The sequence below is a fragment of the Lactuca sativa genome, chromosome 5 (genome assembly GCF_002870075.4).
Source record: "Lactuca sativa cultivar Salinas chromosome 5, Lsat_Salinas_v11, whole genome shotgun sequence".
NCBI classification, from domain to species: Eukaryota; Viridiplantae; Streptophyta; class Magnoliopsida; order Asterales; family Asteraceae; genus Lactuca; species Lactuca sativa.
In genome coordinates this window covers 323900879-323917193 of record NC_056627.2, presented here as the reverse complement: position 1 = coordinate 323917193, position 16315 = coordinate 323900879, and positions in this window count along the sequence as shown.

The window sequence follows — 16315 nt, the reverse complement described above, 5'->3', positions numbered from 1 at the left end:
GTAGCTGGACTTTCTGGTGCTACAAGACTTTCAGGTGTTGTTGAGCTTTCGGGTGCTATAGGTCTTTCGGGAGCTACAGGAATAGAATTCTCCCCCTCAAATTGTGAGCTCGGTTGTTTTGAAGAAAGTGGATTCTCCCCCTCAACTGAAGCGCCTTGCTGAGGAGGTTCGTTTGAAGCTTGTCCTCCTTCACCCATTCGTTTGGCGGCTTCTTCGACAATTTGCTTCAGATGGCCGACTTTGTTGTCTGCTGCCTTGGCTTCTGAGAGAGTAGCTTTCTCAGGTTCATCGAACAATTCCACAAACTGATCGAACATATTAGCAATCGAGGCCGTGACTTGACCTGTTTGAGAGAAAATCTCTCCAATTGCTTCTTCAATAGCCTTTAGCTTCTTGACGTAGCTGTCATCGAAAGTCACATAATATGTTTCTTCAATTTTTCTGGAACGCTTATTTAAAACCCGGTATGCCTTTGAAGTAAGAGAGTATCCCAGAAAAATTCCTTCATCAGCTTTAACATCAAACTTGTTACGATGTTCTTTGGAGTTGAAGATGAAGCATCGTGAACCAAATACATGGAAGAATTTTACGTTCAGCTTCCTGTTGTTGATGATCTCATAAGGAGTAAGAGAGAAATGCTTGTTGAGATAAGACCTGTTCTGCGTAAAACACGCTGCAGCAATAGCATCAGCCCAGAAATATAAAGGAAGAGAAGCGAAACATAGCATAGTTCGGGCCGCCTCACACAAGGATCGGTTTCGTCTTTTGACAATTCCGTTCTGTTGAGGCGTGTAGGGCTAAGAAGTTGTGACTGGTTCCTTTTTCTGCCAAAAAGTCTTCAAATTCTTTGTTCTTGAACTGCAGTCCATTGTCGCTCCTAATGTTGCGAACGACTTTTCTCAGTTGCACTTCAACCTGCTTGATGAACATCTTTAGCTTAGGAGTAGCCTCAGATTTGTGCTTCAGAAATAAAACCCATGTACAACGAGAGAAATCATCAACGATAACAAGAATATACTTGCTACCGCCAATGTTTTCGATTGATGATGGACCACACAAGTCAATGTGAAGCAACTCAAGTGGTTCAACAACTTTTGTGTTTATGATGGATGGGTGACTTTGACGACTTTGTTTTCCCATTTCACATGCAGCGCACAAGTGTTCTCGATCAAACTTGAGCAATGGAAGACCCCGAACATGACCTCCGGTGACAAGCTTGTTGATGTCTTTGAAGTTGAGATGTGAGAGCCTTCGGTGCCACAACCAGCTTTCGTCAGAATGAGCTTTCGACAAAAGACATATGGATGGATTTCCTTTGATTGGTTTGAGATTGAGAGGAAACATTTCGCCTTTTCGATCTGATTTAAGAATGAACTTGTTGGATTTCTTCTCTATAATCTATGAACCTTCGTCATCGAATGAAACCTTGAGACCGGTACCACCCACCAGTTGAGATACACTGATGAGATGGTGCTGCAACCTTTCAACGTATGCCACCTTTCTTATTGTAAAGTCTCCATTGGTTATCATCCCATAACCCTTTATCGTTCCATAAGAGTTGTTGCCGAACTTGACATTCCCACCATTTTGAAGAGATCGAAACTCCCTTAGCTCTTCCTTCCTTCCTGTCATGTGACGTGAGCAGCCACTGTCAATGTACCATTCTTCGTCGAACTGCTCGTCACTTATAACCTGCAAAAATTAAGCAGATTTAGGAACCCAAAGTTTCTTGGGTCCACGTGAGCCTTTCACAGGAACAGGAATAGTAAGAGAAACATCAACAAGATATTTTCTTTTTATTAATGTCGTTTCATCTTTCCTCTTAATAGTGAAAACTTTGATTTTGTTAGGGTTAGTTACAGACATTTTGGTTTCAGATTTTGGTGTTTGAGCATTAGTCTGCTTTCGGTCTTCCTGGACAGAGGAAATCTTCGATTTTCCTTTCAAGTTCGTTGATGATTTTGAATTTTGTGCAGGAACAGAATAGGGTTTAGAAGAGAATTGAGAATGAGAAGAATTAGAATGGGTGAATTTAGACTGGGAGTTTTTCCTGAGTTGAGGTTCTAAATGACCCTTTTGTTTTTGGTCATTTGAGGGACCGAACCTGGACCTTCGGTAGCTTTTGCCTTCATGACCGAACCTATCCTTTCGGTTGCTGTTGCTCTCGGGACCGAACCTAACCTTTCGGTTCTGTTCCTCATGCGGCTCGAAAGTCTTTTTCTCTGACTTTGAATTTCTATCATGATAATAGAAATGAGTGTTTTGAGAGCGCCAAAACTGCTTTCTCTCTGAGAGATTCTTTTTGTATCTTAGGTTTCTTTGCTGCTTTTGATTTTTCACCTGTTTCGGCTGTCTGTGGATGTTAGCCTTTTGTTTCAGCTTCTTGTCAGCCGGTTCACTTTTCACAGATGATGTTTCGCTTGTGGAAGTGACTTCTTCTACAGGTATTTCTTTAGTGCCACTAGTGCTTGGCACGTCAAAGTTGTCAGGCTTATTTAGCGGCTCTGGTACATATCTTCCTTTTGTTTTCCAGGACGTTCGTTCTGACAAACCAACTGTTTCGTCGGCATTATCTATAGGAGCAGACCAGAAGAACTCATCACATCCATCTGCGTTATCTTCGTTCACTATGGCAGTGAGTTCGGCTGTTTGATGCTCGGTTACTCATGTGACTTTATACACCTGATTTGGAGTAGTTCTAACCTTTTGAAACACAAGAGATTTTTCTTTGAGAGCTGGGGACTTATTCTTGGACAAATGAGCGAATTCCACAGAATTTTCAGAAATTAGGTTTTTGTGGTTTTCGGGTTCGCTCTTGATAAACTCAGAACAGTCAACTTCAACCTCTACAGAAATTTCACTCATGTTATCGTCCTCATTAAGTTCAGATGCGTTTACAACATCAATTTTATTTTCTAAACTTAACTTGGCACTCAATGAGTCAAATTTTTGTATGGTTTCGGTCGTTAGTTTCAGCTTATCGTTTTCATCCAAAAGATTTTTCAGCATGTCCTTATGGTCTTTGGACTTTATAAAAGATTCTATTTTGTCCAGACCGTACATATAAGTAGGATTCACATCATCAGACGATACAACACTTTCACAGTTGTATGCTTCAGCATCAATTTCATCCTCCTTAAACTCAAGGAAGGGTAAAATCATGCGATGTATTTTCTGCCCTATTTCACAATTCAGATGCAGTTGAGTAATGTTAGCATAAAGTCTTTTAGCAATCAAACAAAAAACATTTCTTTGTTTTAAAAGTTTCAAATTGTCTCTTTGCAAATAAATGTTTTCATCCTTAGACTTAATCAGCTCTGACTCCTTCTGCTCAATCCACATCCTTCGCTCCTCACTCTTGGATGACACCCTGCTTATTTGGTTAGTTAGGTTAGAATTGGTGACCCGTGTTTGAGTTATACAACTATCCAGATTTGAGATTCTTGAATTTAAGTTATTTAATTCCTTTTCATATGATTTCTGTGGAATTTTGAACGAAATAAAAAGAGATTGTACCTTCTTGATCAATTCATCAAGTTCATTGATCTGCACACTGAGAGGTTTTGCTGTGAAGCATAAGTCCTCTCGCTCCTTGGTGTCCTCATTTCCACCATCTGTATTGTATCCCCTTATGTGAGATACATCAGTCACCACCAGACACTTTCCACTGCTTTCACCGCCTCTTGCGACATACGCCTTTCCATGTGAAGGCTTTCTCACCTCATCATCTTCTGAGTCGGTCGACCACACCTGTACGCCACCGAACTCGTCACCCTCTGCCGAACCCTGTACAATAAGAGCATTCATAGAAGGATTAGTAGCAACTTTCTTTCTCTTAATCTCTTCCAGCTTTTTCATCAGGATTGCCTCTTCATCTTTCTCCTCATCTTTCTCTGCCATTTTCTTCAAAACACAATCTTTGGCATAATGATTCTTTCCGCCACAGTAATAGCAGCTGACACCATAATCTCCTTCAACCTTCGCCTCTTTCTTTGGTTCCTCAGTCTTCAGCTCCTCCCTTACTTTTTCAGAACTGTAGCTTCCCTGCCAATTTCGGTTCTTATTGGTGGGAAACCTCTTCTTGATGAACCTTTTGGGATTGGACACCATCATAGCATAATCTTCTAAAGTTAGATCGTAGTCCTCCAGGTTCAGATCTTCATCTTCTATTACATTCTTGCTTTTAGACAGGAGGGCCAAGGACCCCAAATTTGAGACCACACTCTTCTCTTGCATCACTATCTTTTCTTGGGATTTCAGAATTCCCACCAGTTTCGCCAGCGAATATGACTTGAACTGCTCGTGAGCTTTAACTGTAGACACAACAGCTCTCCATTCGGATCTTAAGCCATTCAGAAAGGTGACCTTCTGTTCAATCAGCTTCCTTTCGATATCATGTTTGATCATCTTGCTGAGAAGATGATTGAAGCGATCGAACGTCTATGTAACAGACTCATCGGAGTTTTGCTTGAACTCACCAAACTCAGACAAAAGCAAGGTCTGAATTGAGTGTTCCAAATCTTCATCTGTAGAATACAGCTCTCGCAGCCGATCCCAGATTTCTTTAGCTATACTGTAGGAACTCACCAACCTAAACGTATCAGACTAAAGAGCGAATCGGATCAGTCTCAATGCTTTGATGTTGCACTGAAACTTCTCCTTTTCGTCTTGAGCAACGTCTTTCACATCTTTTAACAGATCATTATACTCTTTCTGAGTTTTAATGATTCTGGATGTTCCTGAATGAGCAAATGGTCCAGACACAATAACTTCCCATATGAGATACCCATTATCTTCAGATCCGATGACATAGTCTTCAAAATGATGCGCCCATACCTCGTAATCTTGAGTGTAAAGAATTGGAATCTTTGTTGTTGATCCAATACTGTTTGAGATGTTGATAGGATTAGATTGAGAATCGTCCATGCTTGATCGTTTAACCTATTGCAAGATCAGACTTGTAATATGTAATATTAGGGCAAAACGAATGAATAATGAGATACGTCAATAATGGAGTGACGGCTCAATAAATATCAGTTAATGCGGAATAACCCTAATCACTTCTTTCACAGAAGAGATGTGTATGAATTACACAGCCTCCCGCTCTGATACCAATTGATGAGTTTATAATACTCTTGATTGATTAGATCTTATAACAGGCAAATCAAGAAAGTAATAACAGTAAGACAAAAACACAAGAATGGATATGAATGAGTCGAATGATTCTATTAACTCAATCCTCAGCAGAGCTCGATGAAGAACTTCCGCTGTAGAGGATTCTAGGGTTACAAAAGATAAGAATGTGAACGCTATTAAAATCTCTATCAAATATTACGTTCTAGAATGCATGCAAGCATCTATAAATAATAAACCCTACAAAGAACTCACGGATGGACAGGCCCATACCGGAGACAAAATTGGACTAGCTAACGAGCCCAAAGACGCAACACTAACTGGACCTAACAAATATCAAATAAAGGTAGAGGATAAGATAGGTGTATCACAGAATTGTAAAGTCTGATCAATGTATGGTTTTAAACATTGAATCATTAACTTCTTTAATTAGAAGAATAAATGGCGAGAGTGGATAAATGTGTGTAATATATCACGGTACATGATATACCCATCGGTACAGAGTGTTCGGGTTCTCATCATTGTCTGATATTTGACACTGAATCATAAAACTTTTAATATGAATGATAAGGGCAAGAATGGGTTGGTGTATGTGATAGCCTACGGTACATAGACTAACCATCAACGTAGACTTTCGAACTTTTTATCAATGTGTGGTATTGCACGATGAATCATCAAGTTCTATTAAAAATATTTGTGGAAAAAAAGTAGGATGTCTCAATCACACTAAGGTGAAATCAGTGTGAATCATTGACATTGATAACCCATCAAAAAGAAGTGGTTTAATCCTTACATCATAGAGTTAGTTGAAGTCTAGAATCAAAGATTTACCATCAATTTGTGATGGTACCATGTCATACCTCAGTCTAGGAGGTCAAGGACATGAATAACCCTTTGTCATTTTAAGGACCAGGCAAGTATCTCTTACGATGATGACTATGCAATCAAGTTAAGCCAATGGGTTATGCTCGATGTTTAAGTAGAATATGAGACTTGATGCATACGACAAACATGCTTCCAAGAACAAGAGTCGGGTAAGAGATAATCAACCACAAAAATAAACACCCAAGCCTTGTAATAATTTTCTGATTAGGAGTAGGTAATCTTACTTTGAAAGTTTAGACAATGCTAGACAGTCATCATGAGTGGGTGACTCAATGTCATCTCAACAGATGGTCTTGTTGGATTAGTGTCTAAGTCCATAACTATTTTGGTATGTACTTGACCCGATAGTGCATGGTCCTTTTGGGTTGCCTTCACCAAAGCAACTTGATAGGATGAATTATGGAGAGAAAGGATTAAATATGATTTATTAATATATTATGAGAATAATATATTAAAGGAGAAATCATATTGTTTAATTAATATTAGTCAAGAATTAATAAGAATTAAGTTTGTGACTAAAAGAGATTAATTAAACTTAAGGGACTAGAATTGTAATTATAAGATAATTGCAATTGGGCTATGGATTGCCTTATATTATAAGGTTGGACGAATTCTATGGGGAAACCCATTAGAAATCGTCCAAGGCTTGCTAAGGAAGGAGTCCATGGGTTGCTTAGGGCTTAAGCATCCAAATTAGGGTTTCCTTGTTAGATAACCCTAATAGCCTCACTATATATAGAGCCCTTATGCCCCAAAAACGTGGACAAGCTTCCTTTTAGGGTTTCCACATGTTTTGGGCAGCCTCCTTCTCTTCTCTTCTTCATCCTCTTGCTCTTGGTGTTTGTGAACCATTAGAGGAGTGACATTTGTGACTCTAAGCTTTCTAAAGTCAATACAAGAAGGATTTGAGATTGTTATTGCTACATAACAATCAAGGTATGATCTAAACCCTTAATTATATGTTACATTGATCTAGGGTTTATAGTCTTCGATAAATTGCATGTACAATAGAGAAACCTAGATCCAAGCATTAGGGTTTGTATGAGGACATAGGATGTTCTTATAGCCAAAACCCATCAGGTCTCACTGATGAGATACTTGGTGAGATTTTAGGCACATACATCATGTAATGCCCGTAGATCAGTGCTAGTCAATTTAGAGACAATAAGCGTCAAAAATGAATTTTTGATAGAAGATTATTTAGGATGAATAATCTTAACTAAGTTGTAGTATATGTTACAAGGATTCCGTACATATAAAGAACGCCGAAATCCAAGTTATAACGAAGAAGTTATGACATGTCGAAGTTTCGCAACAGAACCAACACGACGGTGAATGACGTAAAAAAAGTGAATTTATGTTAGAGCGATATTTAGCCTTAGTGATCTAAATGGAAATCGTAGAGTTTCTTAAACCGAGAGCGTGCATAAAAAGAATGCCCAAATCTGACATCGTGTGAGGAAGTTATGATTTTTCTAAGTTTCAGCTTAGCAGTATGCTGCCCGAAACCCGAATTTCAGATCAAGTGATTTTTGGTCGAAAGAATCTAAACGAGAATCAAAGATCTCATTATTAGTAGTGCAATGGTGAAAAGACAGATGAAAACGGATGTCGGATGAAGAAGTTATGAATTATAACGGAGTTTTCCTGTCCTGGCCTACTAAAAATAATATAATAAAAATAAATCAAAATCAGCCGACGGAGGCTAAACGAAAGTTGTAGAGTGTAGTCTCACCTACGCATGGATATAAAGAACGTCGAAAACAGAGTTCGTATGAGGAAGATATGAATTTTTGAAGTTTATTAAATATTTAAAATATCAAATTTAATTATAAATTTCGATATTATCCGAAGGGGGGGGGGGGGGGGGGGGGGTCAGCGGCCTTATCCACGCTATGCCCCGCGTAGCTAAGCATGACGCCCAACATAATGCGTAGATCCAGCTCCTATAAAAGGGATGCGAAGGCAGCCGATTTCTTTTGTTCAAACTCTTCTCTCTCACTCGTTTTTACCCCGTTTTGCATGCAAGAAATATACCGAAGCCCCGGTATCATTCCCGAGCCCCGAAGAAGGTTCCGAAGCCCCAATGATCCCGAGGAGTGCGATTCCCGAGCCAAAGCTCTGCCTGCTAGAAGCAAATTTTTGTAAAGATCTTCCAGATCTACCGAAGAATACTACTTCTACAAGCCTTAGTGTTGTCCAATCATCTTTTGATCAAGTGAGTGTGTACTCACTATCTTCTAACACATAAATATTAAGTAGTTGCTATGAAATACGTGCTATGAATATTTTTGTTTATATGAGATGATTGTGGAATGGATGAATTATATAAGTTTTAATGAGTTAAACTGTATATGTATTTTGTATCTACAAATATGTTGGGTATAAAATGGGTAGATGAGGTTGTTGGTAGGTGATAAAAGATGGGTTGGACCATGAGATAAAACGATAAAGAGATAAACTTGTTTTAGATCTAGGTCTATGGGTCAGCTCAAGAGGTTAGTTTTAGATCCGGGAATATGGATTTGGAAATGAGGCAAATTTAAGATCCGGGAGTACGGATTACGTATTTTTGAACTACGTGTTCATTCGATAAGGTATGATGTGTATAGTCCCTTTTAGGAACATGATTTTTAATACGAGTATTGATTAAAGTATGAAATATACATATGTAGGTGAAGTATTTGTTATTGTCCGAAATACGTGTTAGATATATTTGATGATATACAACATGCGAATCAAATATGGTTCATATTGTGTTAAGATGTGTATATATGATATTATTGCTTAAAACCTTGTGTTACATATACACTAGTTGGCATTGCCTAAACGGAGATAGTATCAAAAATTGATTATAGGCATTGTAGGCTTGCCTAGTGATGGGTTAAGACTTAAATAGGGATATTTAGTTCAATTAAGATTAGACTTTGGGTAGTCTCTTATTAAGAGTACGTGTGGGGTGAGATTGATGATCGGTGGAGTACGTCCTACGTACAGAAGTACATTTTATGTACGAAGTCCTTTTCAAAGCTCCATGTCTTGGGTGCTGCTTGTGTCAGGGTACTATTATGTTATCGGGTACGAGTCTTTCGCATACCAACGTACTATAATGTGCCAGAAGTACTATCATGTACAAAGTCTTTTGACAATTTTGTGTGTTGGCTACGGGAGCGTACGGGAGTACTCTAGTAGTATTTCCCCATACTTTTATGTTGAGAGAGATTTGGAGTCAGCGTTTCTTTTATGAAGTGATCGACCGAGCTTCATATGTCAACGTTTTCTTTCATGAAGTAATTAAGGGAACTTCGTAGACTGCCTAATAAAGTGTGTCGGTAATAAACCACTGCTAGGTATGTTTGGTGTTATATTGCTGGATAGGGTGTGTCTGCGGGTGAAATACCTCTTGTATTCAGGACACTACTAGGCAAAGTTCGATGCTGTGATCGGTAGAGTCTGGGGGTATAATACCTCATAATAGTCGGACCACGCCTAGGCATTGTTATCTTGATAACTACCCCTAACTTAACTATCTTGTGGTTCTTTCTTTTATGAAAGAAGGTTCGTGGTGAAACTTATTTCATTCCCCTCATTTGATGTCTTTATTGAGCCTCTTTTGTTGCCAGGGAATCTCCAAAGCAGCTTCATCAGTTATCGATTCCTTAGGCTAGATCTCGTAAGATCATTGTATACAGTTAGTATGTGGGGATCGACGGGATGGGATATATTGTTTTATAAATATGATGTATATGTTTTAATAATATTAGTGGTTTTGTTGGATCGAGATATACATTATTATCACGTGGTTCGAACTAAGAGCTTTCGTACTCTGTGTTCCTTAGGTGATTGAGTTCACCAAGGATATTTGAACTAAGTGCTCCCTAGATGTTTTGAACTATGTGTTCGCCAGGGATATTTGAACTAAGTGTTCATTAGGTGTTTTTGAACTGAGTGTTCATCAGGAGTTTTTGAACTAGGTGTTCATTAGGTATTATTGAACAAAGTGTGTTCAATGGGTGTTCTTGAACTAGGTGTTCATTAATTATTTTGAACTACGTGTTCACCAGTGGTAATCTAAGAACCATGGCAGCACTAGATTTTGTGCGAATTCCTTAGGGCAATTCTTAGGAATGAATGGGAGAAGGGTAAACGGTTCTTAGGGTAAATTTTTATGAAATAAAGGAAGATAATGGGGGTGGGTAATTGGATCGATTGTTTGATAATTAAATATAATAATTATATTATTGTGGGTTGAAAACCTTATATGCTCATCAGGCTCCCAAGCCTGACCCTCTTTGTTTTCTTTGTATTACAAGTTAAGACACGAGAGCGTAAGTTGGCTGACATAACGAGAGATTTTGGATTATAGGCCAGTAGTTATGAATAACTGTTGTAAGGTCTACTTTGTTCTGTTTATGCTTTTGGTCTGTATTGAACATGACATCCCGAGATTTTGTTATATAATGAAAATATATTTTTGTAAACGAATGCTTTGATAAATTCTTATCATATTTTTGTTTTGGGAACAAATTCTGCAACTGTTTTCTTTAAAAGATTTCTCTTATTTAAAAAACAAAGCATAAACAAATCGGTCTTTTCTGGCCGTGAAATTGGGAATGTCACAGTTGGTATCAAAGCATTAGTTTAAGCGAACTAGGAATTTGTAGGAAATTTCTAGACTTAAACATAGAATGCTAAGTAATGATTGTGAGGAGTGTGTCTAAAATATGTTAGGTAGTACACCTAAATTGACATAAGCACTAGTTTATTTTAGGAATGATGCCTAAAATGCTTTTATGTGCTAAATGTTTTGTGTGATAGCTATATTGATGCTATTATTTGTTCGGATCTATGGTCTTATGTCGACCGGATCTAGAAACCTTATGTGTTTACGATTCTAAGCGTATGACTACAATATTAGAACTAGCATGTAAACGTTTCGGAGTGATAAGGAGATTTATACGTTTATCGTAAATGAAGCTTTCCTATCTTAAATTCTCGTCCGGTACACCGAACGTCTGCTTGGGTGTACAAATGGTCATGGTGAAGATACGTACGGAATTGAGTAAATGGAGGAAATGAAAAGGCTTATGATAGTGAATGATACCTATCGGAAGATATAGTAAGAGTGGTATCTTGCCTTTAGAAAGTCTTATAAAATAATATTTGTTGGGATTATTATGTTGCGTCATGGGCTCGGTCCTTAGCCCAGTTTTGATTGCCGGTATTGGGCCTGTCCAACCGTGCATGTTTTTGTTCTAGGGTTTAGTATATAAGCTGCATGCATGTAGTGTTAGATGTTAACGCTTTTATAATTTTTCTCTTTGAGTTTTGTAAACCCTAGCTCGCCTTGGAAGTTCTTCATCGAGCTCTGCTGAGGCGTGACTTTATTGAATCATAAGCACATATTTGATTCTATTTAGTGTTCATACTCTTACTGTGTTTGTCTTGTTTGATTTTCATATTCATACTTGTGAAAGGTCTAATCGATCTAGAGTTTAATTCTCATCAATTGGTATCAGAGCAGGAGACTGTGTAATTCATACACATCTCTTATGTTAAAGAAGTTATTAGGGTTTTTAATGCCACATTGATTGATATTAATTGAGCCGTCATTCCATATTGACATATCTCATTAATCGTTGATCTAACCATAACGATATATTACAAGTCTGATCTTTTACAGGTAATCGATCGAAAGTCAACATGGATGAATCACAAACCAATCCAATCAACATCTCCAACAGCATTGGTTCTACGACAAGGATACCAATCTTGTATACACAAGACTATAAAGTTTGGACGCATCACTTTGAAGATTATTTGATTGGATCGGAGGATAATGGATACTTGATCTGGGAAGTGACTACTGTTGGGCTATTCGCTCACTCAAGCACCTCTAAGATTGTCAAAACTTAGAAAGAGTACAATCAGCTTGTTAACGATGTCAAAGATATTCCTCAAGACGAGAAGGAAAAGTTTCAATGCAACATCAAGGCCCTGAGGATGATAAGGTTTGCGCTGCAGTCAGATACGTTTCGTTTGGTAAGTTCTTGTGCCACGACTAAAGAGATCCGGGATAGATTAAAAGAATTGTATTCCACTGACGAAGACTTGGAACATTCAATTCAAACTCTCTTGCTGTCTGAATTTGGAGACTTTAAGCAAAAGCATGAAGAGAAACTTGTTCAAGCCTTTGATCGCTTCAATCATCTTTTAAGCAAGATGATAAAGCATGGGATTGAAAGGAAAGTTATTGAACAAAAAGTTACTTCCATGAATGGTCTTAGATCCGAATGGATGGCTGTTGTATCTACAGTTAAAGCTCATGAACAGTTCAAGTCATACTCTTTGGCGAAACTAGTGGGTATTTTGAAATCTCATGAAAGTGCACTGTCTAAGGAAACGAATGTGGTTTCCAGGTTAGGTTCTTTAGCTCTTGTCTCTAAAGGAAAGAGCTCAGTTGAAGAAGAAGAGGAATTGGATCTTGCCAATTATGATCTATCCGGGGAAGAATATGCCATGATGGTATCCAATCCCAAAAAATTCATTAAGAAGAAATTCCCAGCCAACAAGAACCAAAACTGGCAGGGAAGTTACAGCACCGAAAAGATCAAGGAGGAACCGAAGATGGGGTCAAAGTCTGAAGAGTCAAAGAAAGAAGCAAACGTTGGAGGAGACTCAGGATTTGATTTCCATTACTGTGGAGGCAAGAACCATTTTGCAAAAGATTGTATGCTGAAAAAGAAAGAAGAAAAGATAAATGATGAAGATGAGGTAGCGAGCCTCCTGAGAAGACTGGAGGAAATCAAGAAAAGAAAGTCTGCTGCTAACAATACTACTATGAACGCTTTAATTGTGCAGGATACAGACAACCGTGATGAATTTGGTGGTGTGGAAGTTTGGTCCACATATTCAGAGGATGAAGAAGTTAGGAAGCCCACTCATGGGAAGGCTATGCTGGCAAAAGAAGAACCTGTAATAGCAAAGTGCTTTGTGGTGACCGAAGGTGTGTCTTAAATGAGAGGATATACAACCGACGGGGGAATAGAAGGCGAGAAGGAGCGATATCACAGGTGTTTTGCTGCCAAACCTGTCAGTGCACAGATCAACGAATGTGATGAGTTGATCAAGAATGTACAAAATATTCTTGCTTCTCTAAAAATACCTGTTACTAACTATGAAAAGGAATTAAATAACTTAAAATCTAAGTTTTCAAGCATAATTAGCAGTCTCACCCAAACCCGTGTCACAAATTCTAACCTAACTGATCAAATTAGCAGGATTTCATCAAAGAGTGAGGAAAGGAGGATGTGGATCGAGCAGAAGGAGAAGGAGTTGATTAGGTCTAAGGATGATTCAATTTATTTGCAAAGAGACAATCTTAAACTTCTTAAACAATGAAACGTGTTTTGTTTAATTGCTAAAAGACTTTATTTTAACATCACTCAGGTGCATCTTGATTGTGAAACAGGAAAGAAGATACATCGCATGATTTTACCCTTCCTTGAATTAAAGGAAGATGAAATCGATGCTAAATCCTACAACTGTGAAAGCGTTGTATCTTCTGACTAGGTCTCTCCTACATATAAAATAGGTCTGGACAAAATTGAATCCTATATTAAGTCCAAAGACCACAAGGACATGCTTAAAAATCTGTTAGACGAGAATGATACATTGAAATTAAGAACCGAAACGGTACAGAAATTTGACTCTTTGAATGCCAAATTAAGTTCAAAAAATAAAATTGATGTTGAAAATCCATCTGAACTTAATGAGGATGATGATCTGAGTGAAATCTCTGTAGAGGATGTGGTGGACTGTTCGGAATTTGTCAAAAGCGAACCTAAGTCATGAAAAAACCTGATTTCTGAAAACTTTGTTGAGTTTCGTCACTCGTCTACTGACAAGACCAAAGTTCTCAAAGAAAAAGTTGTTGTATACCAAAAGGTACAAACCACTCCAAATCAAGTCTACACGGTACCAGGTGTCACTCCACAACAAACTGTAGAATTGACAGCTATGGTGGAAGAAGATAATGTTGGTTGATATGACGAGTTTTTCTAGTCAGCACCAATAGACAACGCTGATGAGACTAAAGGCCTATCTCATAAGACCTCATGGAGAGTGAAAGGTAGATATATACCCGAACCACTAAATGAGCCTGCAAGATATGATGTGCCAAGCACAAGTGGAACCAAAACCTCATTGGGTGAACCTGCGCAAACCACTAGTGAAACATCCTCAGCAAAAAGTGAATGATGTGCTCATGCTTCAAAGAGAAAGGGCAACATCCACAGAAATCCAAAACAGGTGGCTGATCGAAAACACCAAAGAAATCTGAGATACAAGAAGAATCTCTAAGAAAGAAAACAGTTTTAGAAATCACAAAATCCTCACTTTATAAGGATAGATAGGAAGCACAAATCGCAAGAGGAATCAAGGAACCGAAAGGGGAGTTTCGTTCCCAAGACCGAAATGCACCGAAAGAGTAGTTTCGGTCCTCAGAACAACACCAACCGTAAGGATGGTTTTGGTCCCTCAACCGAAAGGAACCGAAAGGATGGTTTCGGTCCCTCAACCGAAAGGAACCGAAAGGATGCTTTCAGTCCCTCTACCGAAAGGAACTGAAAGGAGAGGTTCGGTCCCTCGACCGAAAAGAACCGAAAGGAGAGTTTCGGTCCTCGAAGCAATATCAACCGAAAGAGCAGTCTCGGCTCTCAACCCAACTGCAACCAAAAGAGCAGCTTCGGTCCCCATCCATACAAGTCCAATCAGAAACACAGGAGATCCAAAGCCACTTCTGAAACCAACACTTCACATTCCAATTCTCTTCCTTCAATTTATTTAAAGGGAAAAGGAAAACTCTTTTCTGAAGATAACAGACTTCCAAAAGATATCCAAAAGAATGCTGATGTCAACACCACAAATTCCAATCCTACTAAATCAACCAAAATTAAAGTTTTCACCGTAAAAAGAAAAGATGAAACAACTTTAGTTAAACGTACTTACATGGTTGATATTTCTCTTACTATTCTTTGTCCTGTAAAAGGCTTACAGGGACCCAAGAAACTTTGGGTTCCTAAATCTGCTTAATATTTTCCAGGTTATTCATGACGAGCAGTTTGATGAAGAATGGTACATTGACAGTGGCTGCTCGCGTCACATGACAGGAAGGAAGGAAGAACTGAGGGAGTTTCGGTCTCTCAAGGATGGTGGTATTGTGAAGTACGGAAACAACTCATTTGGTACTATCAAAGGCTATGGAATGATCACTAATGGCGAGTTCTCTATAAGAAAAGTGGCTTATGTTGAAGGGCTCCAACACAACCTTATCAGTGTATCACAACTGGTAGTTGGCACTAGATTGAAAGTATCATTTGACGATGAAGGCTCAGAGATTGTCGAGAAGAAATCTAATAACGTTCTGCTGAAATCAAAGTGAAAGGGGGAAATGTATCCTTTGAACCTCAACCCAATTTGAGGTAAACCAGCAGTTTGCTTACTCACAAAGGCTCACTCTGATGAAAGCTGGTTATGGCATCGAAGACTCTCTCATCTGAATTTCAAGGATATCAACAAGTTGGTTTTGGGTGATCATGTTCGAGGTCTTCCAGTTCTAAAATTTGATAAAGAACACATCTGTGATGCCTGTGAAATGGGAAAGCAAAACAGGCAAAGCCATCCTTCTATTATCAATACTAAGGTAATAGAACCATTGGAGCTGTTACATATTGACTTGTGTGGTCCCTCTTCCATTGAAAGCATTGGTGGAAACAAATACATTCTGGTAATTATGGATGATCTCTCTCGATTTACATGGGTGTTATTCCTGAAGCAAAAGTCTGAAGCCACTCCAAAGCTTAAGCTCTTTATAAAACAGATAGAGACACAACTAAGGAAAGTCGTTCGTAACGTGAGAAGCGACAATGGCTTAGAATTCAAGAACAAAGATTTTGAAGACTTTCTTGCTGAAAAGGGAACGACTCACAATTTCTCAGCCCCATATACTCCACAGCAAAATGGTATCGTTGAAAGACGAAACCGATCTCTGTGTGAAGCAGCTCGAACAATGCTATGCCTCGCGTCCTTACCTCTGTATTTCTGGGCTGATGCAATTGTCGCTGCTTGTTATACTCAAATAAGATCATATTTGAACAAGTGATTCTCCATTACACCTTATGAGATTTTGAATAATCGTAAACCGAATGTGAAATTCTTTCATGTGTTCGGTTCAAGATGCTTCATCTTCAACTCCAGAGAGAATCGAAATAAGTTTGATGCTAAGGCTGATGAAGGA